General features: G+C 41.8%; 1 protein-coding gene across 1 annotated transcript in view; it reads left to right on the forward strand.

Moving 5' to 3' along the window:
* PRR16 (proline rich 16) overlaps positions 1-27,573 on the forward strand; it is a 1,369,205-nt gene that overhangs the window by 526,818 nt on the left and 814,814 nt on the right. The window lies entirely within an intron of this gene.

Consider the following 27,573-nt stretch of genomic DNA (forward strand, 5'->3'; position numbering starts at 1 on the left):
TTTGAAATATCCCACAATACCCTGTTAATCATGCTCCAGTATTGCTTAGTGTCTTTTTTTGCTGTGATGTTTAACTTCTGGCAACAACCTCTGGCTGTGTTAAACCCTTTCTACCATTTGCACCTATTATTATTTTCTTGTGTAGGGAGTACTCCTTTCAGGAAAGAGTGGCTTTGAACCTAAGTTCAAATTAGAGTTCATGGCTTTTGTAAGAACTAATCACTTTGGCAATCTCATAAAACCTCCCTTAAAGAGCTTTGTGATATATCACAGAGCCATTTGATGTGAGAAGACCATTATTTCATTATCAGGAAAAAAAAGATACTAGGATAATTACTCTGTCTCATTGAGGGTGGCACAGTAACCTGCCCTGAAGCATTATATATGTATTAAGCCTCCCACTTCCAAAGCGTTGCTTTCGATCTCCCCATCTCATGATTCCACAACTCACCACTCAATACATTTCAAAAGAAAGTTAGGATATTGAAAATCTCAAAATCTAAATAATTACTTTATTTTTTAGTGGCTGAAAGAAACTATCGAATGACTCCAGGAGGCATGGGGACAAGGAGAAAAGTCCTTGTCATAAAACATATAGCTTTTTTATCAGGTATGCTGTAAAAGATTACCAAGCTGGTGAAGGAAGAAAGACTGCCGTGGTCACGCACCAAGACCGATGAATCACTCACAAAAAACGCACATCCTAAACTGGACTTATTTGGATGGCAAAATAGGAGAACATTTCTGCCTGCAGTTAATCTTGGTAGGTTGTAGAAAACTGAGCAATGTAATCTGAGTGACTAACTCACAGAAAAGGCGGACAAGCAAAGAAAATGGGTCACCCAGCATCCAGAGTGACCAAATTCCCAACTCTCACTTCATGAACATATAATATTTTTCATAAGCACTATATGCAGACTTGTTGATCTAAATTATGCCATAATCTTTAATGCATTTTCTTCTTATCAGTCTGAATGTTTAATACATATTGACACGCATTGGTACTGTAATGTGTTTGATTCTATTGGTAAACATATAGGCATTTCTTTTATTCAATAATGATAAGCGTGGCCCAAACTTGCATTGTCAACTCATTGAAGTTTTTAAAGTTAATGTAGTGAATTCATGTTTTGTATTCATCATTAATGTAGTCAGTAGAAAAGTGTGGTGTTTTTTGCTTCTTTGAAAGCAGGTTAGTCACTCTAAGCTTGTCATCTAAGAATATTCTTCACCTACAACAGATTCATGTACACCTCAAACAATGGTGTTTCATTAGAGAAGCAAGTGTATTCTGCAAATCACATTTTTAAAGAGGAGCTCCATTTACTGTTCTGAATCATAGTTTGATAAATCTCCGATTTACTGTATTTGAGGGCGACATTTGGAGCTAAGACACTTTGGTCTCACTGTAAATTCATGTCTCGGAGAGTAATTTCAGCTAAGAAAATCCCTTAGAAAATTGGTTGAAAGGATCGAGTATAGAACTGCACAATTGCAGTGCCACCTTTCAAGATGGCCACTGTCCAAACACTGAATATGGAATAATCTGAAAAGAAAGCGTCAGCTCTCTCCATTTATTAATCACAATACTGTCCTGCTGTTCATCCCGGAAAAGTGAAGACATTCTTGTAAAGAAAAAAAAAAACACAGAGTGCATGTCTATGTTAATGAACAACACATATACACTGGGACTTTCAACATCTTTTTTACACATTGCAGACACCGAAGAATTCAATAGCCCAAATATATTTAAGAATAAAAAAATTCCAACAACACCTGAACAACTCACTTCCCCTTCCACGTGTGGTAAATAAGATGTGCAGCATTTGTTAATTTCCACCTCTGTTAAAAATGTCAGTAATACAACTCATAGCTTGGCGTTGTGGTAAAACATCTGATAGTGGAATTTACAAAGACATTGTACCACCATCGCCAAACTTGTAGTCAGACCTATAGTCATTAAAGAAAAGAATGCATATGGGACTTATTTTGCCAAATTTGCTTCAAAACAGTGGGTACTGATCTATGATGTTTCCTCACCGAAATTTGCTCGAGGCTCATTTGTTCAATTTTTCTTTGACCACATTTCACTGCAAACAATGCAGGGGCGAGACCCCCCAAAACCATCCCGCATCTCCCAAGGTTTGTGGTGAAAAGTGGCAAAAAACCTAAGAACAAATGGGCCTTGAGCAAATGGGTTTGAAGAGAAATGGGCTAGTTCTGTGGTTACATGGCTGATGTCTGCCATAATTATGTAAGTTGCAGTTTCTATTGGTTTTGACGGGACAGTATGGGACACAACAAAGATAATTAATTTCTGCAGGTTATATGTAGCCAATCATATCATGACAAAGAGCGTTTTGCCTAAAATTGAAGATTACCACTGGTGAAAAGCTGGAGACAAGCACAGATGGCCAGTGACAACTGGGGACACTTCGGTTGGAGGAGGAGCTGCACAATCACTATGGCTGTCCGAAGAGCTGGTGGGAAGGGTTGGAGCCGAGGCAAGTCTGCCAGTAGTCTGCTGGCAAACAGCAGTGCCAGCACAGCCCACTGAATCATCTGCTGTAAGACATGTTGGATCCTGTGTTATTGAAAGTCCATTGGCAAAACCGTGTTCATTGACCTATGCCTGAATCCCTTTGCTGCTCTATTATTTTAATTGGGGCCCATTTGGAGGCAATATGAGCAAGAGGGAGGCTGCTAACTCAGTCTACCGGAACATTCCAATTCCCGGTGGCGCGGAAAGTCAGGCACCGGATTTGTAACTCCCCATTCCCATACAGTCACATAGGACTCTATGGGAGCTGGGAGTGCTTGTCACAGTGCCGGTGCATCTGTGACAAGTCTGCTTAACGGGGCCGCTGCACCAGCAGGTCAGACCTGCCGGTGGTGACGGGCCAGCAGGCAGAATTGTGTGGCGGTCCGGAAACAAGGGTGCCGGTAAGCTTACCAGCACTCTTGTTTCTGGACCGCCACACTTGTAATGATGCCCAGTGTTTTAGAAGCCACCAAAATGGAATGAAAAATGCAAAGCAACTTAAACCTGCTGCTATAACAAAGAAAAAGAATATGCAATCATAAAACAAGGTTATTAGATCGAAAAATAAGGAACATTTAATACATGTTGTATCCTCAAGCCAATAACTTCCCTGCACAAAAGAGCTAAGAAGAGCCCCGACAAAGGATGCCTCCCCACCCATTCAATGCAAAGCTGATGGAACCACTACAGTGGAAAAAAAAATACAGATTGCCTGGCTACAAACAAGTAGTGGAGACTAGACCTAAGTATTTAGAAAACATGTTTGTCAGGTCAGAGATAATTCGAGAAGTATAGCCCTTGGAATCAACTATAGTGAAATCCTTGGATTTGATAATATCCTTGGTAATGTCTTTATGTGGAAAGCTGTGTGCAATAGAATCAGCAATAAACTGCAATAAGGTACTGGAAATGTTGAAAAAGCTGGATGGTAACTCATTTTTTGGGAGTGTCAGGCCTTGAAAAAAGGCCCAGTTATGTTGCTTGGGTCTAAGACAAGTAAACATTGAGAGCAAGTAGTGTCATCACAGACTGTACCAGTAAACATAACTATAATTCGCACCAGGAGGTGATGTAATGGCACCTCTCGTCCAATCAGGGAGCTTGGAAGGCTGACTTTATCTCATGGTATTGACTGATTTCTGACCACCCCCCCATGTGCAGAGGAAGCTCACTGTCCTCACACCTGTTGCAAAAGCCTTAACTTGCCCCACAACCCCTTCACCCCCTCCATGACTACCCTCACCATCCGCTTCCAGGCAGCACTGAACTGCAGCCTACTCACTGGTTACCTGCTCTCCACCAATCCTGCTCCAATGGCCATCATGGAAGAGAGAAGTGACTAAGTGAAGTATCCAGAGTGACTACATTTGACTACATTTGACTAGACGTAGGTTTTGATGTTTCTTTCATTAGCAGAAGTCACACACTGAGACTGGTGGGAATATTATTTTCTGCATACATTTTATGAGAATTCGAGACAAAGGTTAAATCTGTAGCACGGCTATGAGAGTGTGATGCATAAAACATGCAGTTTTTCTTCAAAATGTAACAAATACATTTCAGAAACAACTGTTAGCGATCCCTAAATCGTCCCCAAATTATATTGGACTCAGAACTACATATTTTCCAATTGTAAGATCAAGAAAAGCGAGGCCAGTTATTATATTTTGAAATATACTGTGTAATCCAAAATATGACCTAACTGATACCTTCTTTACTGACAATAGAACAATTGAGAGGGCCACATTGCTACCTGGGAGAACATATCTGCTAGACCGAATGTCGAGAGTGAAAGCTCCATCTCTGATTCATCGTTCTCACATGTTAACAAAACCATGTGGTCAGAAAGTCATTCAGGCTTTGTCTGAAGGTATTCAAATGGACAAGGAATTTTTGGAATTATGCCACTCCCTGAATCAATCAGTTAGTGCCATTCCCATGATTAACCACATCTGGATTGCTGTCTGTCCCCTTCTTAATGGGGCCGTCATCTGATAACGCAATTGCATTTCAACTGCCTTTGGCTAAAGACAGTGTTTGCAGCTTATTCGAAGAGTGAGATTGAGCTCCTTTCATGTATTATTTGCTTGCCCATTGTATGTTCATATAAGGATGTCCAGACTATTACCATTCAGTACGGGAGGGAATTGTAGGCAGTGCCGGCTAGCATTTATTTACTTTTCGTGGACCAATAATGCAAAAAGGACCTGGGCACTTCTGCACTTTTTGCAGAGGTGGCTGGGGTTAAGAAAATTAAATCTTAAAAGTATGCACATTCTGTAAACTTAACATAGTAAATAGGAGGAATTATGGATGTCAAACCAACTATCCTAAAGGGAATGAGTACATTATTGTGTGCATTGTGATTTTACTTTAATGTCACTGTTGTCGCCATTTCAATGTTTCCGTACTGTGTGCAAGGTCATGTATGAATTAAATTATGTGATCTGAATTATGTTAGAACGTATTATATTTGTTGAATTTTGTATTTTAATTTGATATTTTAGTATATTTTTGCTATTCTGAATTATTGTGGCTACGCTGCTATTCAGAATTGTATGATGATGAGTTAGTTATGTAGCACGTTCACCGAAGCACTCTACATAGAATATTTGTATACAATGATCACCAAACTAAAATTGGTACTCATGTATCAACAGGGAAGGATGAAAGGCAGAGTTTGCCTGCCCAGATTCGATCTTGTGACGTGCTGATCACACACATCACTCAGTAACACTCAAACCGCTGAGCTATTTTACCAGCTAACTTGTGTCTGCTGCGAGTTAATGGATTCATTGCACCTGTACATGTACAGCTGGTGTAGTAAAACATTGTTGACCACGTGTGCCTTCAGTCGCTTTATTTAAATCTAAACTTTGCACTGAAGTCCTGTTAATACCAAGCATTGACAAACTGGAAATGTTTAGCTTTTGCATGTATTGATGTCCACCATTATCCAACTGTGCCATTTTATGGCCAGGTAGTACCATTTTTATTGAATTATTTATTTGTCGGGTATTTATAATCCACCTATAAAGCAAATGGTGTTTCAAGGTTCCACACGTCAAAAAAAGGAGTTCGGGGGCAGTCACAGGGATGAAGAATAATAGAAACTGTCCTACTAGGCCTTGTGTCATTCGAATCGTGCAAGTGCAGTAACAAGAAAGTGCAGGGGGTGTGGGGGGTGCTGGTCACAGCGGAATGCGATAATGCTAACGTGGGAAGAGAAGTGCAGGATGGAGTGGAGAGCGTGCAAGTGCTCAGGGAAGAGTAGGAGGGAGGTAGAAGGCCCCTGGGCTAGGCAAGTGCTAATGGGAGGCCAGGTGACAAGTGCCAGGATAATGCAGGGACTGCAGGGAATGAAGTTCCACATGCCAAGTGTGAGGACAGGGCTGAACTGGGCTCAGTAAGGGTGCAGGCCCTGCCAGTATATCAAAGGGGGAGCAAGCCCAGTAGGATATAGCGCAGGTATGGTGGTTTCAGGGGAGACCGAGGTGCTGGGGTAGACTGGGCGAGGAGGGCCTGGTGCCATTGTGATAGTGCCTATCAAATGCTTATGCCATGCCTACAAAATAGTCCTAACTCTTGCCATTTCCAAGTTTGTTTAATTCCAGTCATAGCCATTTTATTGGGACTGACCAATGGCATCAGCTTTTCCTTCACCTGTCAACATGTTAGCAAACATGAAAACAATTCTCAAGGAGGTTTTTTTTTGCGGTGTGAACTGAAACCATGCCTATATCTAGGTGTGCCAAATTACAAACAGTAGTTTTAAAGCCAAACGATCAACATGGAGTCATGAAAACATGAAATAAAATGTATATTACCTACGTTTTGCTGAAAACATTCCTGCTAAAAATATTCCTAGAAATTGCAAATGTTCTAAACTGATTATAGCCTGTGGATGGATGTCACAGCTGCTGTCCTGGAATCGAAAGTATGCGCCTATAAACATTGAACCAGATCCTTAGTGACAGCTCTTGAAAAGTCACCTGTGCAATTTCATTGTTAGCAGGTGTTCAGCTGAAGGTGATTTTCAGTTTGTTAGCCATGTTAACAATGATGTGCAATATAAAATGCATTAAAACTGTGTATGCACAAATATGTGAGGGATACATTCGTTTCAACAGATGACTGGAAAGTGTGGGCAGTAGGATTTGCACTTTCGTTTGATATGGGCTTGTATTTATTTGTATAAACCTGACAGACCTCTTGGGATCTGCTTTATAACTTTTCAAATTCATCATCAATACCTTTTCTCACTTTTTTTCATCATAGCCTCCTCAAACTCTTAACTCCCCTTCGAGATCTGCTCCACTACTGCATAGGCTTGGGGAATACTGGAGTCTTAACCAAAGCAACATTACAAATATAAAATATTTTACCAATATAGACTTTTTTCTTTTTTACAGCCATGTATTGATTTAATTACTTGTACAGGGAGGACCAATGCTCTTTTGATCACAGATTTGATGGGAAGCAGTGAGCCTCATACAATAGGGTGAGTTTGATTGACATTCTGACCAGTTGTGGGTGTGAGTAAATGGAACAGTTACTAGGCACAATACATGGGTGGACCTACATAGATTCAGGAAAACCAACATTAGACATTTATAAGTGCATGCAGGTGGTACATCCAGCTGTGTTAGGGATGTGGCCATGATGGATGAAGTCTTAGAGTGGAGGTAGTAGAAATAGAGGGACAGAGGCAGGGTAGAAGTGAGTGAAAAATGTTAGCTAGAACGTAGATGAGAGTTAGGTTAAGAGGGTAACTCTGAGGTGAGGAGGTAGAGTTTTAGTTTGGTTTTGAACAAATCAGTGTGGATTGCATCTAGGGTCAGAGGGAAGAGAATTCCATGCAAGTGGAGCAAGAAGAGAGAAAGAGCGGAAGCGAGAGGAAGCACTTGGAGGTTGAGGTGGCACAAGGATAGTCAAGAAGGCAGAGTGGAGATTATGAGAAGGATTGTTGAGTTGGATACATGAGGACAGGTTCAGTGGTGCATTTGCATGGATAGATTTGTGAACCAGGAGAAGAAATGTAAATATGAACCCGTTTTGCATTGTCAGTCATCCAGCCTGGTGATGATGTGAGGAAGTAGGTGTGACATGAGGGAGTTCAAAAAGAGTCCTGGTAGCAAAGTTAATGATCTTGTCAAGAGGACAGAAAACATAGTTGGGAGACCAAAGAGAATGCTGGGATAGTATTTAGTTTAGAGAAGACAAGAGTGGTTAAGAGATGCTTGGTGATGTTAAAAGGAAGGAGGTGCCTGATCTTCCTAATATTTAGGAAGTTGAGGCAAGTCACTGCTGCAGTTTTGAAGATGAAAATAGAGAAGGTCTGAGAAGGGTCATATATGACATCAAGGTTTCTAGCTGAAGAAGAGTAGATGAGTGTCAGGTGGGAAGTGGGTAGGCAGCGGAAGAGATGAGAGAGAGTATTTGGCAGGGATGAAGAGCACCTCTGTTTTGGTTGAGTTTGACATCAAAGAGTGCAAAGCCATCCAATATGTAATGGCAGAGAGACAGTTGGAAATGAAGATATCAGAGGGGAGGTCAGGAATATAGAAGAATATTTGTGTATCATCTGCGAAGAGTTGGTACGAGAATCCAAAGAGGAGATTAGTGCCCCAAGAGCAGAGGTGTAGATTTTAAAGAGGATAGGACCTAAGACCAAGCCTTGTGGAACACCAACAGCTACACGATTGAGTTGAGAGGTGTTGTTGCTTCTGGAGATAGAGAACTCCAAGAAGAAAGAGAGTATTAAAGAAAACAGAGTTATCCACAGTGTCAAAGGCAGTGGACAGGTCAAGAAGAATTAGGATAGAGGATAATATTTTGGAGTGCTTAGCAGAGGAAATTAACTTGTAGACATTTATGAGAGCAGTTTCTGTGCAGTGACAGGAGCAGAAACCTGTATGTAGGGGATCTCAAAGGTTGTGGATGTCTAAGAAATGTGTAAGAGGGTTGAACACAACCCTTTGAAGCACTTTAGAGTAGTGTGGAAGTAGAAAAACAGGTCAAAAGTTAGCTAGCAGTTATGGGTCAGTCATTTGGTTTTGTAGGAGAGGGATGAACGTGGCCATATTGAAAATAGATGGAGAGCAATCAGAGTCTAAGGGCAAGGTGAAGAGTTCAGGGAGGTGAGATGTCACTAAAGGGGCAATGGTCTTAACTAGCTGAGGAGCAAGATGGTCTGTTGGGGCACATAAGGGTTTAGCCTTCATCAGTAGAGATATAACGTCTTCAGTATTGGACCATCTAAAGTGGGGCATTAAGGAATAGGATGATGTAGGCAGAGTGCAGAATGTAGGAGGTGGGAGGGGGAGGAAGTTCAGAAGAGAGTCTCTAATTTTGTAAATGTTTGCAGGAAACCTTGCAGTTAGGTAATTCACTGGGAAAGTGGAGTTTATAATTCTCAGTTTAGAAGGAGTGAGTAGTGAGTTTAGGGTGATCTGTAGCCGGCAAGGATGGCTGATGGGAGAGTCAATGAGGATGCAGTATTAACCTGTTTTTGCTCTATCAATAGAGGACATTAGAGAGTTCAGGTCAGAAAGGTAGGGTTTCAAGTCCACATGTGAGTTAGTGCACTTCCATTTGTGCAGCAGCCGACATGTCTATGCAGAGACAGTGTATGAATGGGGTGACCCATGGTTGAGGATGCTGAAACCTAGGGGTAAAAGTTAGCAATGGGAAGTGATAGGGGAATGATTCATATTGTAGTGATTGGAAGCTGGAGAAGGCAACGTTGGTGGAAGAGGTATCAGGTGTGAAGGGGGAGAGTGAGAACTGTACGTAAAAGAGAAAGGAATCAATGGCAGAAGGTACATTTCCATTTAGTAATAGGTGAGGCAGGTTGTGAGGAGAGGCCAGACGGTGGAAAGAAGATGATGGTGGAAACATTGGAGTAATCAGATGGGGATGGTTTGAAGTACTATTAGTGGCTGAGCGGGAGGTAGTGAAAAATAATAGATCCAAAGAAAGAGATCCAAGGAGTTACTGCCAGTGTGGGTAGATTATGGAGAGTGTCGTCATTAAGAAAAGACTGAAGCTCAGATTTCTGGGAACTGGTTTGAGAGGTAAGGTTAAAGTCATCTGATCAAAAAAGGTGATGTTTAGCGGAAAGAGAATCAAGGAGTTTCCCAAGTTCATCAAAGAATGATGCAGTGGGACCAGTAGGGCGATAGATGGAGATGATGAGCCGAGTTAGGCGGAGCAATAGTAGAGATAATTAATTCAAAAGAGATAGCAGAGGACACAGCATTGAAGATTTGTTGGAGATTTGTGGGATATATGTGCAGCATTGAGGTTGGAGGGGCGTAGGTGTCTGACACTGCCACCTAAGCCAGGCAGACTAGGAGAGTGAACGAAGCATAGTTTGCTGTCATGTAGGGCTGCCATTGTCAGATGGAGAAATCCAGGTTTCTGTGATAGCAAATAGGTCTAGAGGAAGAGAGCTAGAATGAAAGTAGTCAGTGATAAAGTATGTTTTGTTACATACAGACTGAGCATTCCAGAATGCAATGTTCAGTTGATGCGGTAAGGTAGAGTTTAGAAGCTGAGTCTCAGAGGAAGAGAGATGAGATTGATAGGTGTTAGGGAAGTTATGGTTAGCTCATTGGATTTGTTTGTTGGAAGTAGGAGGTGCAAGAGAGATGTAATAGTGAGAATTTTGAGATGTGTGTTTCATGATACGGATAGGCAAGGAGGAAGTTGTAACATGATTTGAGAAAACATAGGGAGAGGTGAGTAGGAAGAACAGCAGGCGCAGCAAGAGCAAATGCATTTTGATGAGCACTGAAGTGTGGAGAGACAGAACAGTAATTTACAATCTAGGAGTACTCACAGGTGTATCAGGGAGGACGACAAAAGCAAAGGCTCATAGTCGAAGAGGCCAAGAGGCTGGTCTTCACCCTTCGCTGTTCCACCCTTCACTGGGATGACCCTGGCTGGACGTCCCTATGGAGTTCAAAAGTGATGACACACACTCTGTCACCAGATCATGTAGTCCATCAGTGGTTAGTCTCTGATTTTGCCCCTGGTGTTGTTGAGATGAGGCCATTCCTTCTGGATTGGTATTCTCAGAGGAGTCTCATAGTGGCCTTCAGCTGGATTGTCAGCTGACTCAAGATGGTCACAGGAAGTGATGTCACTGATCCAAGATGGTCACAGGAAGTTATGTCAGTTATGAAACATCCCTCTTCTCCTTCCGCAAACAACTCAAAACCGCCCTCTTCAACTTACCCTGTTCATTTGATCTCCCACTGCTCAATACATGTATGTAATGAAAGTATAACAGCGTCCAATGTATGTAACACCTATGGACCTTATTTGTATGTAACTAAGTATAAGCTACACTGTAAAAAGCATCGCAATGCCTTCGGTCTGCTGTGCGCTCAACAAATGCGAATAAATAAATAAATAAATGTATCCAAGATGGCCACAGGAAGTGATGTCAACAATCCAAGATGGCCATAGGAAGTGATTTTACAGGCAGAAAGTTAAGAAACAATACTGTTCTTAGTGTGCCTTATTCCAAATCCCTCTGGTCTTATCCCCATGATTGAACATCTTAAAAAAAGAATACATGGATTGTTTATGATTAGGAGTGAGTGAAATTGAGGCATAATAACTCCTACACAAGATAGTCAATGCAGCAGGCTATTAGGATCTCATTTCTGAAACCCATAATCATAACAATTATTCATCGGCAATGATGCGTGAAATTTTGTCACTGACAGGGAACAACAGCCATTGTTTTCGGTGAAATAAACATGGTCACCTACTTTTAAAGGCTAAATGTGGGAACCATGAAAAGCAGGGCAACGGCACCTGATTGCATAACCCACTGATTGCATAAATCTCCAGGAAAGCCACCATTGCAGTTGATACTCCTTATCCTTTCAGTTAGCAGTGTTTCTGAACAGGAGTTTCCAAGACCCACTGCTGCAAAAGTGCACAGGAGGTAGACAAGATTGTTGTTCTGTGATTGCATCGATAGATTTGCAATGAGTAAAAGATGAATCCATGTGTAGTGGTGCAAATATTTCCAATTACTTTCGATGGCTATTATTTTCTATACAAAACAAGTTTTGATGCAATGATAAATTCTACTTACATGAACTGCTATCACAATGCTCCCACCAGAAATCACAGCTTGTGCTTTGACAATCTTTGTGGTAAGTTTGAAGGTATGAAACAATCAGCCACATCTCTTGATCTGCAAGGTCTTACCTCCAGAAAAACATGTACAGGTCTGGCAACCCTAAGAAACATGGAATCTGGAATTTACCTTATGGTTGTACCGAATTCAAGCTGTTATCTCCATAGTCTGAGTCCATATTTCTGCCCCTGCAGAAACAGATGATTCTGTCAACACAGCGACATAGAAAATATTATCCCTGGAGGGGTCCACACTTCTCTTTGTGCAAATATCTAACACCCTGATGTTGCAACATGGATTGAAACCCCATATACCTTCTACACAAACAGGGCACCTGTAGTTAATGGTAGAGTCTTCTGCAGAGCTGCATTTTAGGTGGCACATTCTAAATAAAGTAGTGGAAATGATATGGTGTGTGCAGCATTCGATGCACTGGGAGCAAGACTGGACATTGGCCAAGGACCGTGCGTCTTTCACTCCTGAGAAGTGGTGTTTAAACCTTTCAATGCTGAGTCCACCCTCGATTAATGATATTGTCTAGCTGCCCCCGCCCCCATGAGTGACAATAATGTTGCCAGGTCCCCCAAATGCGATATCTGCTTATATTCGCTATTGAAAGCAGTGTCTGTATTCCCATTTTGAAGAGGCTTGCACTCCCCCTGCACTGACGTAATGGGGGCCGTTACAGACTCTGCGGTGTGGGGGGCCCTGCCACCACATACCCTGGCAGGGAGGGACCCCTTGAACTTCAAAAATAATAGAATAAAATGCTTCATTTTGTAGTCACTCTGCCTTCATAAGGAAATAATTTCCATATGGAGGCTCAAATGGGAATGGGGAATGGTTTGGTCAATGGGGACTTACCGGTCCCTCCAAGGTCAGAATGGACCGGTAAGTCCCCATTGACCAACACCGGTGCCGGACCTGTTATTGGCGGCAGTTATTTGCGCCATGACTACCACCAATCTCGTAATGAGCCCCAATATCTTGTAACACCCAAACCTACCCACTAAAATATGTAGACCTCTATCAAAACTGTCAGACTCCAACATCTATTCCCATCAACACATCAACCAGCCAACACCATCGCAGACCCCTTAACCTGCGCTCAATCAGCATTAGATGTTTTGAACTAATTGTACATCATCCACACTGTTCCACCCGTTTGAGAGCTAGTACATCTCTTATCACTACTTGTCTTTCAGCAAATATGACATAGGGCACACGTACCTTTTACAGCTTTAAGCTGCAAAATAGATGGGGCTACAAGGGAAGTGGAGTCAAAAACCCCACACGGTTTCTTTCAAATGAAGCCCCTATAACCAATCAATCATTAATACAGAACATTTGGTTCTATACCATTCCAGAGGATTATCTGGTGGTGCAAGTCATCCAGACCTCAATCGGCATATTTCACATATGTCTCCGTCTTCAAAAATGTCCATCTGCAAATTGTATCCTTACTCTTGGACATTTGAACTTCTGGATAGACAAGCATTCAATTCTCACATTTCAGAGAGGCCATTCTATCCTGTCACCTCCACCACTTAGGAATATCACCCTGGAAAAAGGAAGCTACACTGAACTTGTCATAATTAGAGAAGTGATTACAATATCGTCCACTATTTGGTCATCACATAAATAGACTTATCTGCATATCTTTTTTTCTGCATTAAAATCTCTGAACATCATTGAATAACAGAAACTTGCATGACAAAGGTCGACCCATGAGTGAACTGATACCAATGTTTAATAATATATTCACCAGCAACACCCCTCCATCTTCACATTCACTCTGGTCACCAAAGAGCACTTTATCCAAACCCACAAACTTCTGTTGGATCCAACTTAAAATCACAAAACAAAATCACCCCAACCTGAAAAATGATGATGCTATTCCCAATAATCATCTCCAGATCCAAATTTTAAAAACTCCATTCCAGTTACTGTGGAAGCCTTAAATATCGTCTCTCTCATCACCAAAGGGAAACCCGCATATGCTTTAAAAAGAGTAGGTCCCATTTGTAGAGAATACCTCTCACTGACTCACGTAACGATTGTTTGCACTTCTGAGCAAAGACACCGCAACCGAAACACGGGACTGCAAAGGATGTGTTTGCTAAGTACATTTCATTGACTTTAACTTGAATGGTAGCGTTTGGGGAATATGTCAATTGGAATAGTGTCCAAATAACAACATATTATCATCAGAAAGCAAAATCAAACCAATGCCGAAGTCAGTAACAACTCACCAGACATGGGCATTCCAACAATACACAGCCAATGACAAGACAGTGGCAAACAGATGTCAATACAACATTCACACATGATCGCCAGGCTTTGTAAACCTAGCACTCTTCACATGAGGGAGAGGAGAGTGACAATGTAGGGGCACTAGGTGGGAGGAGGGAGAGTAGATGGAAGTGGAAGGCTGGCTGCATCTACTGCAGATGCAATATAATAACGACATAAAACACACGATTTAATATATTAAATAATTGGCACGCTTATTACCGCCGTCCTTACCTATCAAGTTAATATGTTACAGTATTTATTTTATTGCTTATAACACACACCGAACCCAAGAGCAATAGATCGCTTTAAAACAGGATGGTGCCAGAATTGTGCTTGCCAGTTTATACATTAGCACAGTACTGTTGGCTGGAGGGAGAGAGGGAGGTAAACTAGAAGAAGTATAACAGTAGGCTACATCCATTCTTGAAAATCATACAAGAATAAATACGAGTCCAAAGGTCAGTCTGAATGTACATAGCTGCAAATAGTGTCACTGTTATAGGCACAAACGCAGATTTCTACTGGGAAACCAGTGATTGCTGTGTTTCCTTAAAATGTGTGATCCCCAATTAGCTAAAATTAGCTAAACCCCACTCTTGTTCTTGGTATCACATCACATCATTGTCTAGCAAATCCAATATAGGTTCCCCTAGGAGGCAGCTCTTGATGACCCAAAAGTCAGGACCAGTGCTTGTAAATGTAACTTCTAACCTTTCAACCTGGACAACTATGTTCCACCATGCTAAATAATGGATACCCCATAGAGGTTTCTAATTTAACATTTTAGCTTTGATTATATTTGGCTGCAAGGTCTGGACTGGTCCCTGATAGCTTGCGTTCCTCTTCCCATGAAGCACACTCAAGACAGCTATAAAAACAAGCCATGTTAAAGGCACATCTATGTTCAGAATGACGGGAATTACTTCTCAAGCTGTTCTGCAGTATTTACGTAGTTATTGATTGGAAAGTTAAAGTGTATCCCATATCAGAGCTATTAAACCAAAAACATATTACTTTCAGTAAAGTCCTTTTTTTGTATCAGAGGGGGCCATGAAATTGAGCCTCCTACACAGTGAAAAATGTGTGTTCAGGCCACAGAGTTTGAGTCCACCAGCCATTCCTCCCATTTCCTCTCTTTGTGCCCAGAAATAGCCCTGATTCTTGATCTGTTATGGTATTAACCTTACGCTTCATAGAGCATTTGGAGAATCATGCCATTTGAAACTATTGTGTTACCCTCAAACTATGCCACAGAGATTTCAGTTGTATAGAGTTTTCTTTCCACAGGAAGTCCGTCAGATAGTAATCGTCTCATAGACCACCCTGTGAGGCCCTTAGAAGCTGCAACTATTTTAAGAACATTCTAACATCTGACACATGATGCTGCTGATGAGCTTTAAATGCCCTGATCTTTGAGTGGGATAGGCAATGTGATACATACAGAACTCCTTTTTTAATCCAAATGCAGCACAAAATGTAATTTTTCAGCCATTTTAGTAAACATGTTATGCCAAATAGGGGATAGTTGAACAGGGCTGGAGTTCAACCCCTTGTGCCTAAAATTCTAAGAGTGTTATGGGGAAATAGGAGTAAAGGGTTAGAGGTAGTAGATTTGCTGTATGGGTGTGATTAAGTGTCCACAACCACATTGGTTTTCATTTGCATTTCTGCAATGTGAAGACAGGCAGTATCCTCTATCCATGTGTTGCTCTCAACCCATTTAGATAGTTTCTTAACTTGAAGGCCCTATCATAATCTTCTAAAACAGGCCAGTGTGTCGCTCTCTTCCCTACACCTTTCTAGATGAGCACTAAATTCACCCCTGTTTCCTTTCCAGACCACAGGGCAGAATTGACAACCTGGTTCAGATGCCTCACAAAAGCACAAATGGATCATGTTAAGAATTCTATCAGACCTCACTAGTCAAAGTGTCATCTGAGTCCATAACGATTGACATCAAGTCTTGATTGCATGTCTGAATCTGCATAATGCGCCTTCATCCATCAGTATCAGCCATAATGGACAGACCCTTTTCCTCCAGTGATTTGATAACAAGATGGTGATACCCTTTTTTACTGTCAAAGCCTGGAGTGTGGGATGCAATCCCACCGCAACCTTTGGGATTCCTTGAACAATACTTGTATCCCTTATGGAACTGCCAAGCCACACTCGCCACTCCTCCCCCTCCCCCAGTGGCTGCAAGAATGTTGCTCTGCATAATCAAGCTTTAAACACTGTGCACATTCTAAGTTATGATTGTTTTCCTATCTAACTAAAGCAATTAATTCAATAGTACCCATGAAATCTATTTTATGAATGCAGTTAAGACCAATGGGATTATGGCAGTGTGGCATATCCATGCACATGGATATGTGTGTTGTACACTAGATCGAGAGGATGCTAATGAGGGCAGTATGCACACAAAGTGGAACAGGGAATGAACTGGGATGGTTGAAGAGTATGTGGCGTGTATCACCACTATCAATCACATTAGCTTCAGATTTAATTCATGCCACTCACAGAACACTGACACGTCTGCATTGCTAGGAGCAGCAACCTTGCCTCTCCAAGGACCTTGAACTAGTACAGCCTTTCTAGGGCAATAATATGTGACCAGATATAAGCAGTAAGAGACTGGCAATTGAGGTTCCCTGTTGAACTGATCGTCCTGTGCAGTATGTAGACCAGATACATGTACTTACAAAACCATTGAGTCAATTAATAGACATTTCGGGCCTCATTCTGAGTTTGGAGGCAGCCATGGTGCTATTAGCACCATGGCTGCCTCCAAACCCAGGTCCAGACTGGCTGAATGGGGACTTACCGGGTCATTCCGACCTTGGAGGACTCGGTAAAGTCCCCATTCAGTAAACCATTCCCCATTCCCATTTGAGCCCCCATAGGATAATACAATTAAACTCTTTGGACAACCTTTGCACGCTGTTATGTAGTAACTGGTGAAGAAAACAATTATGCCTTCTATTTGATCAAAAACACGTTTATAACCTTTTCCAAGTTTTAGAATAAATTTCATTACAGATCTCATTGGCGTAAAGCGAACACAAGGGATACAAGAATGCAAACCCCCGAGCAATGCACTTCTGTAGTGAACGCTAGAAGCATGCAATCCTCCACTTTATTGTAAATTGTCAAAAGATGTTCATTGCAAATGCAACCATTAGCAATAATGTCATTTTTTATTAGTCTGGCTGTAAATGCCTTTTCATTTATTACTCGTTATAAAACCATTGATATATGGCACCTATAAACTGATGTTGAAGTGTCAGTGTAATAAAACCAGCCTGAACTATAATGTACATTTTAAGTTCCTAACTAATCCCTTTTGAAACTTTAATCTAGAGACAATGGGCCTCATTATGAGTACGGCGGTAGGGGGTTAACGGCACCGGTAAGGATGCCGGTGCCGTTAACCCCCTACCGCCGCATTCCAAGGTCCCTTAGCGGGTCCCGCTAAGGCCGGCTGGTTTTACCAGCTGCCCTTAGCGGGACCCGCTAAGGGAACAGGGAGCTAATAACGGGCCCGCTATTCGCAGGCCTGTTATTAGCTGCTTCCCCATTCCCATTGAGACCTATAGGCGCTCAAATGGGAATGGGGAATGGTTTTCAGAATGGGGACTTACCGGGCCCTCCAAGGTTGGAATGACCTGATAAGTCCCCATTACGACTACCCGGACATGGACACGGGTTTGGAGGCAGCCATGGCGCTAATAGCACCATGGCTACCTCCAAACTCGTAATGAGGCCCATTGTCTAAATTCTCTAAACCTAGTTATGTAGTTCAGAAGATAATACAATTAAACTCTTTGGACAACCTTTGCACACTGTTATGTAGTAACTGGTGAAGAAAACAATTATGCCTTCTATTTGATCAAAACACGTTTATAACCTTTTCAAAGTTTTAGAGTAAACTTCATTACAGATCTCATTGGCGTAAAGCGAACACAAGGGATCCAAGAATGCTACCACCCGAGCAATGCACTTCTGTAGTGAACGCTAGAAGCATGCAATCCTCCACTTTATTTTAAATTGACGAAAGATGTTCATTGCAAATGCAACCATTAGCAATAATGTCATTTTTTATTAGTCTGGCTGTACATGCCTTTTCATTTATAACTCGTTATGAAACCATTGATATATGGCACCTATAAACTGATGTTGAAGTGTCAGTGTAATAAAACCATCCTGAACTATAAAGTAAGTCATATATTCTTTGAAACAATTTGATAAAAATCCCTACATTTTAAGTTCCTAACTAATCCCTTTTGAAACTTTAGTCTAGGGACAATGAAGTGGGTTGAATAATAGATGTCTGTTCCCCTTTCATGCTACTTTGTTATTCTATGGGTAGGATTCAGAAAGAACTGAAAGATCATAGCTATGAAATAACATGTATTTCAATATATCTTTTTTATATGGAATAACATGGACATTTTAGGGAACCATTTGTGTCCAAAAAGGGAGACATCGGAGCAACTAGCAAGCTGTTTTATAAAGGTAAATCACAAATAAATAATACAAAAACGTTAATCTTTTTTTATGGTTTTATTGAAATGTTACAAACGTAACACAGCAGCATATTCCAAAATACACGGCCAGGTTCTGGAGGAAATGTAAAAGGATAACAGGAGTGGACCACAATCTTGCAGTAATACCTACTATAGTAAACAACAGGAATACAGTTCCTTTTTTTTGCTGTGTAGTTGCGTATTCTTTTTGTACGTTTTTTTTTTAAACGTGTAGGAAACAACATCACTATATTTCAGTATTCCCATGTATGTTGTCTGCCATAGGACACTTTTCAAAAGCGAGCAAATGCTAAAATGTTATTAACTCTAAGAAATGTATAATCTGTGACATCTATATATATATATAAATATAAATATATATATATATATATATATATATATATATATATATATATATATATATATATATATATATTACATGGCCACGGAAGTGGCCATGTAGTTATGGTTAAGTTGGTGTTTCCATAGGAAGAGCACTTTTTGGGCGGCTTATAACTTCGCTCCCCCTGGACAAATCCTCACCAATCTTTGCAAAACAAGTATATGGCCCACTCTGAATTTCATTGCAAAGTTTGGTGAGGATTCGTCCAGCGGGGGAAAAATTATAGGGGGGTCCCAAAAGTTTTTTTTTTTCCCATAGACTGAATGGAAAAAAACTTTGCGCACGGCTACAGCCCGAACCGCTGGACGGATTTACACCAAATTTGCGGCAGGAGTGGCGGCCTGGTCCCGAAAGCGTGCTTTTGTAAATTTGGTGTAAATCCATCCAGTAGTTTTTTTAAAAATGACCAAAATGTAAGGCAAAAAAAATAGTGATATCTGTGTTCGCTTTGCAGACGGACTTCCCTGTTCGCTCCGCGGACAGCACCCCGATTGGCCCATGGCCTTGCGTCATGTCCGCGGACATGTGACGTGTTCGCTGATTGGACGGCGAGGGGCATGGAGCGCATCAGATTTTCTGTGGCGCCCGCAATCTTGTATTCGCCGTCGACCGCGTACAGCGCGGTGAAACGTGGATAAAATATTGTATTTAGTGCCCTATGTTGGTGTGTAAGAGTGTTTGGGGAGGGTGGGGGAGTATGCGATAGGTTCAATGTTTTGTTTTTTTATGTGCTAGACGTTTTTGTTGTGTTCGATTTGTCCGGGGAGAACACGGCTGTTCTGACATTTTGTAAATAAACTAAATGGTGGGGTGTTTAGAGGACAGAGTATGTGTCATTTTTGTTCGCAAGGAAGGTAAAAATGAGCTATGAAAACTCGCAGTGTACTTAATTGTTCGTAAATACACAAACTGGGGGTGTCCTCAGGACGCTGTCCGTATTGTAATCTGTCTAGTTAAATGTGTTCTAAGAACACTTGCGGTGTCCCGAAATGGTTGCAATTACACAAAATGGGGGTGTTCTGAGAACGTTGTTTGTATTGTTCGTTGTCAGGGTGAAAGTGTTTTAAGACCACTCCTTTTGTCCGCTAATAGTACAATTTCCTATGGGCGTCAACCGACTTTTTGTCCACTAAATAAACGATAAATCCGGCTGGTGTGCGCCGACATTATGTGATAATCCTATGACTGGCGCTATTGACCTGGCTCACTTGCTTTTGCGACACTAAATCATATCTCCCGCCCCTAAGCCTGATATTACCAAAGCATTCATATTCCCTGCCTCTCTCCGTGACGTTACAGGGTGCGTCATCAAACGCGCCCAGTCCTCTCCAGTCCTAAGTGACTTTACACAGAACCCGGAAGACAACACATATTATGTCACAACACAGCGTGCCACAATTCGGAATATGAAACAGTGATTTAAAAGCAAACAGCAAGATTGTAAATTTTGTAAAGTACATTTATTTGACATCAAATGTTTAGAGAATATTCAGCAATTTGCATTTGTCTTTGTTGTCGATCCGGAAAAGTTCATGTTGAGGCACGTGATGTTCCTTTGCGGTACAGAGGGTGTTAGATCAGCTTACAACTCAGTGCGCCACAATTTGGAATATGAAACTGTGGTTTAAAAGTAAACAGCAGGATTGTACATTTGGTAAAGTACATTTATTTCACATGAAATGTTTAGTGAATATTCAGCGATTTGCTATTGTTTCTGCTGTCAATCAGCAAAAGTTTATTTGGAGCCACGCGTTGTTCCTTTGCGGTAGATAGGCTGTTGGTTTATGATAAAAGCAGTAAATGGGCGCTCTGATAATTGGAAGGTTGCTCCAAAAACGAGCCATTAGACCACCCTATTGGTTGGTATGTTGTTTGTAGCCGCTAGTACTGCGTAAGGGCATATTGGTCCTTGGCGATTGTCCTATAAAATGGTGAGGGTCATGAAGTTGCATATTTGGACCTGCACCTGGCAGTTGAAGACCCCATCCGCTGGCGTCTGTAAATCGTGACATAGGCAAAATGGAGCCACATGCCTGTTTTAAAAAACATAAATTAGTCTCACCAGCCAATCTTCATTAAAAATCATCATTTTATTAATTGGGGCGTGAAACTATTTGCTATCCAAGATAGTGCAACGGAGTATGTTAATAATCAAATAATAATATTTTCCCATTCATATAGCGCTAAGAACCGTGAGGTATCTAAACGGTGCTTATTATTAACCACGGTGTGTGGTGCTCATTTATCGACCACGGAAGTATGAAAGGCTGAGTTTGGACTTGCCGGGATTCGAACTTGCGTTAGCAAGCTGTGCACGGATGTCAAAGCGAGCGTTGTACTCGCTGTGCCATTTGACAGTCTACAGGGAAGTGGCACAGCGAGTAGAGCGCTTGACCGCCTATAGACCGGTTAAAATATTTGTATTAATCCACCCTGTGTCGTCTGCCTTTTTCAGAGCCCTCTAAACAACAGGGGATCAATTCGGCGGTGATAGTGCGCGGTAGAAAACATTATGCCACTTTCAACGAACAAGTTCAACTTGAGCGGTCTTTAATGATACGCTATTGTAATTATATTTGGTATAAAATAATCTAAAGGGTTACTTACAGTACAATTGCAATTTCCATTGTCTACGAGTGGTGCAGTCCCAAAATCCGACTCCTCGTGTGCCAACAATCTTTTGCATAGTGGTATAATATATAAAAGTGGTTTCATCCTTATCTTCTCTTACGTTTTAGCAACACTCCTTCAAGAGAAGTCTTTCATCACAATCTCTGTCTGTCAAGGTCAAAACACAATACAACCTTATAGTCCGCTTTGTGAGCCTCTCCGGGGCCCGAGAAAAAAATGGAAGCAGCTGACCTTCACTGTGAACGAGCATAAATTCTTACTTTGCAACATTCTGTGTAAAGCCATGTGTAGAAGTTGGTTTTTGCACGCCATGTTTGTATATTTTTTGCGTGATATTAAAAAAAGTTTCTTTAAAGGACGTTATGGTTTTAAGTACAGTCGAAAGACCCCTGAAAATCGCAAGTTATGGTAAAATATGAAAAATAACTTGCGCCACCACCGTGCACTGCTAAGACTAACACCCAGGACATCAAAGATGACATCGCAAATGTCATTGATGAAATCACTGATGACATCACATGTGTATGTACTTTTCATGGAATTTATGTACCAGGGATTTTTATTATAATGTTGCAAAAAAAGTGTCAAGGATATTGCAATAAATATACTGTTATTAGTGCTTTGAACGATGTATTGATATAGATAGCATTGTATTATGGGATTCTATGTAGTATACTGAGCTACTAATGTAGAAACATAGCATTGTGTGCAGAGTACAAGATGAAAGTATAATATTTGTAATGTTAATATGTTGAATAATGAAATGATAATTGTCCTGAAATGTTCGAAAATTCACAAAATGGGGTGTTCTGAGGACGTTATTCGTATTGTGTGATTGCTTAGCTGTATGCAATGAGGGAATGGCACAGAGAGTAAAGTGGACGCCGTCCGTGGACACCGCGGCTGTTCGTGGACAGGGCGTGCTACATCCGGGTCTTTCCAGGAAATCCAACATGGAAAGAAGACTGTACGGATCAGCCAATTAGATGTTGAGGTTGTGGATTTGTGTTGAAAGAGACTGTGTATGGTGAAGATGGCAGAAGTGGAGAAAGTCAGGGTGTTGGTGCTCGGAGATATGTTTGTGCATGGTTTACAGCAGTACGCTGAATGCAGGCATGTTGCAAAGAACTGTGATGTGAAAGGAGTGGAGATCGGGTGGAGTCTGTGCCTGCTTGCAATGTACAGGGAATTGTACAAGTTTGTGAGGATATGGCCACGATGAACAGTCCGCATGTGGTAGTTTTCCACTATGGTGCTTTCCATTTGGGCAACGTCAGTGCCCCTACTTTGTTGGCTAATTTGGAACGCTTGGTTCAAGCCGTAATGAAGATCCTTCCAAATGCGAAAGTATTTTTTTCTGGATTACTACCTAGGGAAATATGGGACAATAGTTCAGTTTTTTGTCCTCAGCAAAACATTGCTAGGTGTGTCATCAACCGAGCATGTGTGCCTTCATGCTTAGAGCTGGTATGTTTTTCTGTAACAATGAGAATATTGATGCCAGTAATGCTGTTAATTTTAAAGAAGATGGCATTTCTTTATCTTTTACGGGAAATGCCTTTCTATTTTGGAATGTAAGGGTTGCTTTGGAGAAGGTTATGTAAAGATTTTAGGAGTAAAGTAAGAAAAAAAACAAGAAAAAAAATACAAAATAACAGGTGTCTGTCAAGCATCTGTAAAAAAAACAAAAAAACGGCTCTTTTCAGAGCCAACTTCAAAGGGGAAATGGGGCACAATATTTAAATTTACATTCACCACGCTCAGATTTTCGATATGTCCGCGGACATGGCGGTAGTCTGCGGACATGAAAATCACTACGAGGGTGTTAGTATGTTCTATGTTACATGTATATGAAGTCAGGGATATTATGGTTAAGTTTTGCTACTAAAAACCTATGAAATTCAGTGAAAAAACTTTGTTAAAGGGACGTTATGGTTAAGTTGCGCTACTAAAAACCTATGAAATTCAGTGAAAAAACTTAGTTAAAGGGACGTTATGGTTCAAAGTAAAACCGTAAAACCCCTGAAATTCGGCAGTTATGGTAAGATAAGCAACCATAACTCGCGCCACCGTGCACTGCTAACACTAACACCCAGGACATCAAAGATGACATCACAAATGTCATTGATGACATCACTGATGACATCACATGTCTGGCTCCCCTTTTTTTTTCCTTTATTGACATATCTAGGCCACATGGTTTTGCTCAGTAACAGTCAAGGGGCCTCATTACGACCCTGGCGCTAAGGGATTACCGGTACCGGTAAGGGTACCGGTACCGGTAATCCCTTAGCGCCTGATTACAAGGTCCCTTTGCGGGTTCCCACCTTCATGGCTGGTTTTACCAGCCGTAAAGGATTGGACTCGCAAAGGGACCTTGGTGCTAATTACGGTACCTTCACAGTGCCCAAAACTCTAATAAGAAAGCAGTTATCTTTTCACTATTCAACATGGCAAGATTATGAATATTGCACCTTCATCATGTATGCTGCACACACTGCCTATGTTTCTGCATGAGTAGCTTACTATACTGGATAGAGCTTCATAATAGAATGCTATTTATATCAATGCATTGCTTAATGCACTAATTTGCTCATGATATTTATCCCATTGATCCTTGACAGTTTTTGGTCAGCATTATAATAATCCCTTGTACAGAATTTTCATGAAAAGTACATACAATTGTGATATCATCAGTGATGTCATCAATGACATTTGTGATGCCATCTTTGATGTCCTGGGTGTTAGTGTTAGCAGTGCACAGTGGCACGAGTTATGGTTGCTTATCTTACGATAACTGCCGAATTTCAGGGGTTTTTCGGTTTTACTTTGAACCATAACGTCCCTTTAACTAAGTTTTTTCACTGAATATATATATATATATATATATACATACATATATACATTTTTTTTTGCAACAAAAAAAATCTCTGTATCACTTTTAATTTACAAAGCATCAGCCTCATTTTAGGTTGAACGCAATGAAAAACTGGCATTATAAACAAATCATAAATGTAGGATGAGTTGGATTCGAGTAGGCCGTCATAACAGTTTGGTCCAATCACAGTCATGCATAACTGTAACACAATTTTGTTATGAGGTTTTGTGTGTGTTAAATAATTAAATGTTTCGAGATTAGACAAATGGAGCAATAACAAAATAATCTAATTGGTGGTGGGTCACTTTGGGTGCAAGATCCACAAGGCAAAGTCCTCTCCAGTCAGCTGCATGGACTGTTCTCCTAAAGCAGGCTAGCTTTAGAGCAATCACCTGAGGACTTTCATTTTCTCAAGGATCTTTTAAGGTTGAAAAGATGTTCTGAACATTCTCACTTGGACTTCCATTGGGACAGTTGCACTGTCCAAAGCCCTCCACCGGAGATGATGAAAGATCTATCCAAGACAGAAGGAAGATCAGTCTCACAAACACTGCCAGGGAACATCCGGAGTGACCAGTGCTGTGGATAAGGAACAAACATTCGGCAACAGATCTTCTGTGACAGAAGAGCAGACCCTGAACTGGAGTATCCTGTCCCCGAGTCCCTTGCGAAGACCTCACAGCAACCCAGAGGGCCAGACCAGCTGAAGTTCCCTCTTCTCCTGCACTTAACCAGTTGCTCTGTGTTCCCTGTATTCTGAACAATAGGGAAAGTGCTAGTGCAGGTGTCAGCGGTCCTCCACCAGTCACACTATTGCACTGCATCTAAACCTGCTCAACACTGCCTAGCGAAGTCTGTCACTTGTTAGGCTAGAAGCATCTGCTCAAAGTCGGAACCTGAACAGTTTCTAAAGCGTCAACTGCCGACTATAACCTGGGTGTACAACCACGGTTTGGCCCAGCTCGCCCAAGAACCGCTGCGTCATTCACTGCACATCGATGCACCCTTGATCACCAGTTCAACGACCGTCGGTCACCAACTCGAACAGCTGGAGCGTCACTCACTGACCTCTCCCAGCAGCCAAAGCCTGACTTGGCCTGGCCAACTGTGAAGCATTCTTGTAACTGCCCTGACCTGCATCATTGAACCGCTGCTTTCAACCCTGCAGAGCACCCGCATTCGACCCTAATTGACAACGCTTGCTGCCAGGACAATCACAACCCTACATGCCTGACTGAGTTGGATCAGCTCACATCAAGGTTCAAACCCGGGTCTGATGTTATTTATTTGTATTTATTGTGCATTTGTAAGGCACTAATATGTCAAGTAAATTGTGTTTCAAAGCACCCACATGGCAACAGGGAGAGAACATGGAACAAAAGGCAAAAATAATATTAATGAATTGAAAGGAATAGGCGTTCCGACTAGGCCTTGTGGACATTCAGAATGTGCAGGTGCAGAGAGAAGGGACGAGGGAGTGGGATAAGTGCTAGGAGATCCACAGAGGGAAGTGCTAGGGAGTAAGTTGCAGGCAACTGTTAAGTGCTTGCAGAGATCACTTGGTAAAAAGTGATCAACTGCCAGTACAATAAGTGCAGGCCTGTATGACAGCACAGGTCATTGGCCGCAAAAGTGCTGGGAGTTGGCAGAGGTTGCAGGCAATTGGGAGTGGCAGGTCAGGACCCAAAAGGACACACAGGGCCCTGGTTACCAATCTCAACAACAGTGGCGCTTAGCAAGGGAGGGAGCGGGGGATGTGGGGAGTGAAAAGGAAAGTCTTGAGGAGCTTCTGGAATTTGAGGAGATCCAGCTCAAGACAGAGCGAAAGGGGGAGGCTGTTCCAGAGGAGGGAGCCAGCTGAGGAAAGCGATCGGCCATCAGCTCTCTGTTTGGAGAAGCACTTGACACACATAGAGTTGGCACCAGGGGAATGTACAGATCTGAAGGGAGAGTATTTGGTCAGAGCCAGTTGTAGATGGACACCAGACAACCTTATGGATGATGCAGAGGGATTTGAATTTGATCCTTGCAGCAGTCGAGAGCCAGTGGAAAGATTTTAGAATTTTAGGGCAGGCCGCAGAAGAGATGCAGTCCCTGGGCTTGAGGCCAAGAGTAAGTCTTCCATACCTATTCTGGATAGGTTGGAGGAGACATAGAGAGGAGGAGTGTCAATTAAGGAAGAGGCTGTTGCATTAGTCCAGCCTAGAGAGTACCAGAGGTCTAGAGACATTGAGCTTCTGGGGGAACGTGAGGAAAGGAAGTATTCCTTTGAGGGGGTGGAGTTGAAAGTGGACCTTCTTGGAAAGGTCCTGGATGGAAGAGAGGAAGCAAAAGGAGGGGTTGAAGATGACTCCAAGGTTTTTGGCTACAGATGAAGGAGAAGGGGGAGAGCCCATAGAGTGTGGCCAGAGTGAAGGGAAGAAGAGGGAGCAGAAGTCACAATGGGAAGGATCACTGTCTTGCTGGCATTGAGGCAGAGATCATTGGAGGCACACCAGGACTGGATGGCAGATAGGCAGTCAGGAATGATGGAGGAAGTAAGGAGAGGATCAGAAGGATGTTTGAAGAAGAGTGTGTCAGCCCACCAAGAACTGCACCTAGATACTGTGACTTTATCGTGCCCCCACTGTCCTTGGGCCCTATAGACTGGTTAGGTCATGATCATCCCTGTTTTCAACCCAGTATTTTTCTATGGTTTTTCCTGACCTACCACCCCTGGGACTACGCTCAGAGTGCTACTTTCTCCAGTCTGTTGCATCTTCTCTGTTCTTTTTTTGTGGTGGGTTATTGTATCGTAATCTCTTCTCGTTCTAATTGCACATGGTGCATTTTATTAAAGTGTTTAAATGTTTATAGAAACCTCGATTGAACATTCCCTTTATTTTGAACTGTGATACTGTGTTGTTTGTGTCACTACTGGTTCATCCTTTGTAACACTCTTGAGAGTATAGGCTTTCCTCGGTCCACGTTACCACAAAAGGCAAAGATTCCCCCTGTTTTACCTTCATGAATGCATTGAGTTTTGGTTTGTAAAAGTGTGATGGGTGAGTGGGGCATTTTACCCCTACTCCTGCACTCCTGAGAGGCAGAAGCCAATTCATCACACACTCTCGTTTTGTCTTGCCCACAAACGTGGGG

Source organism: Ambystoma mexicanum, chromosome 6p, assembly GCF_040938575.1.
Source record: "Ambystoma mexicanum isolate Mex_15411 chromosome 6p, UKY_AmexF1_1, whole genome shotgun sequence".
In the NCBI taxonomy this organism is placed as follows: Eukaryota; Metazoa; Chordata; class Amphibia; order Caudata; family Ambystomatidae; genus Ambystoma; species Ambystoma mexicanum.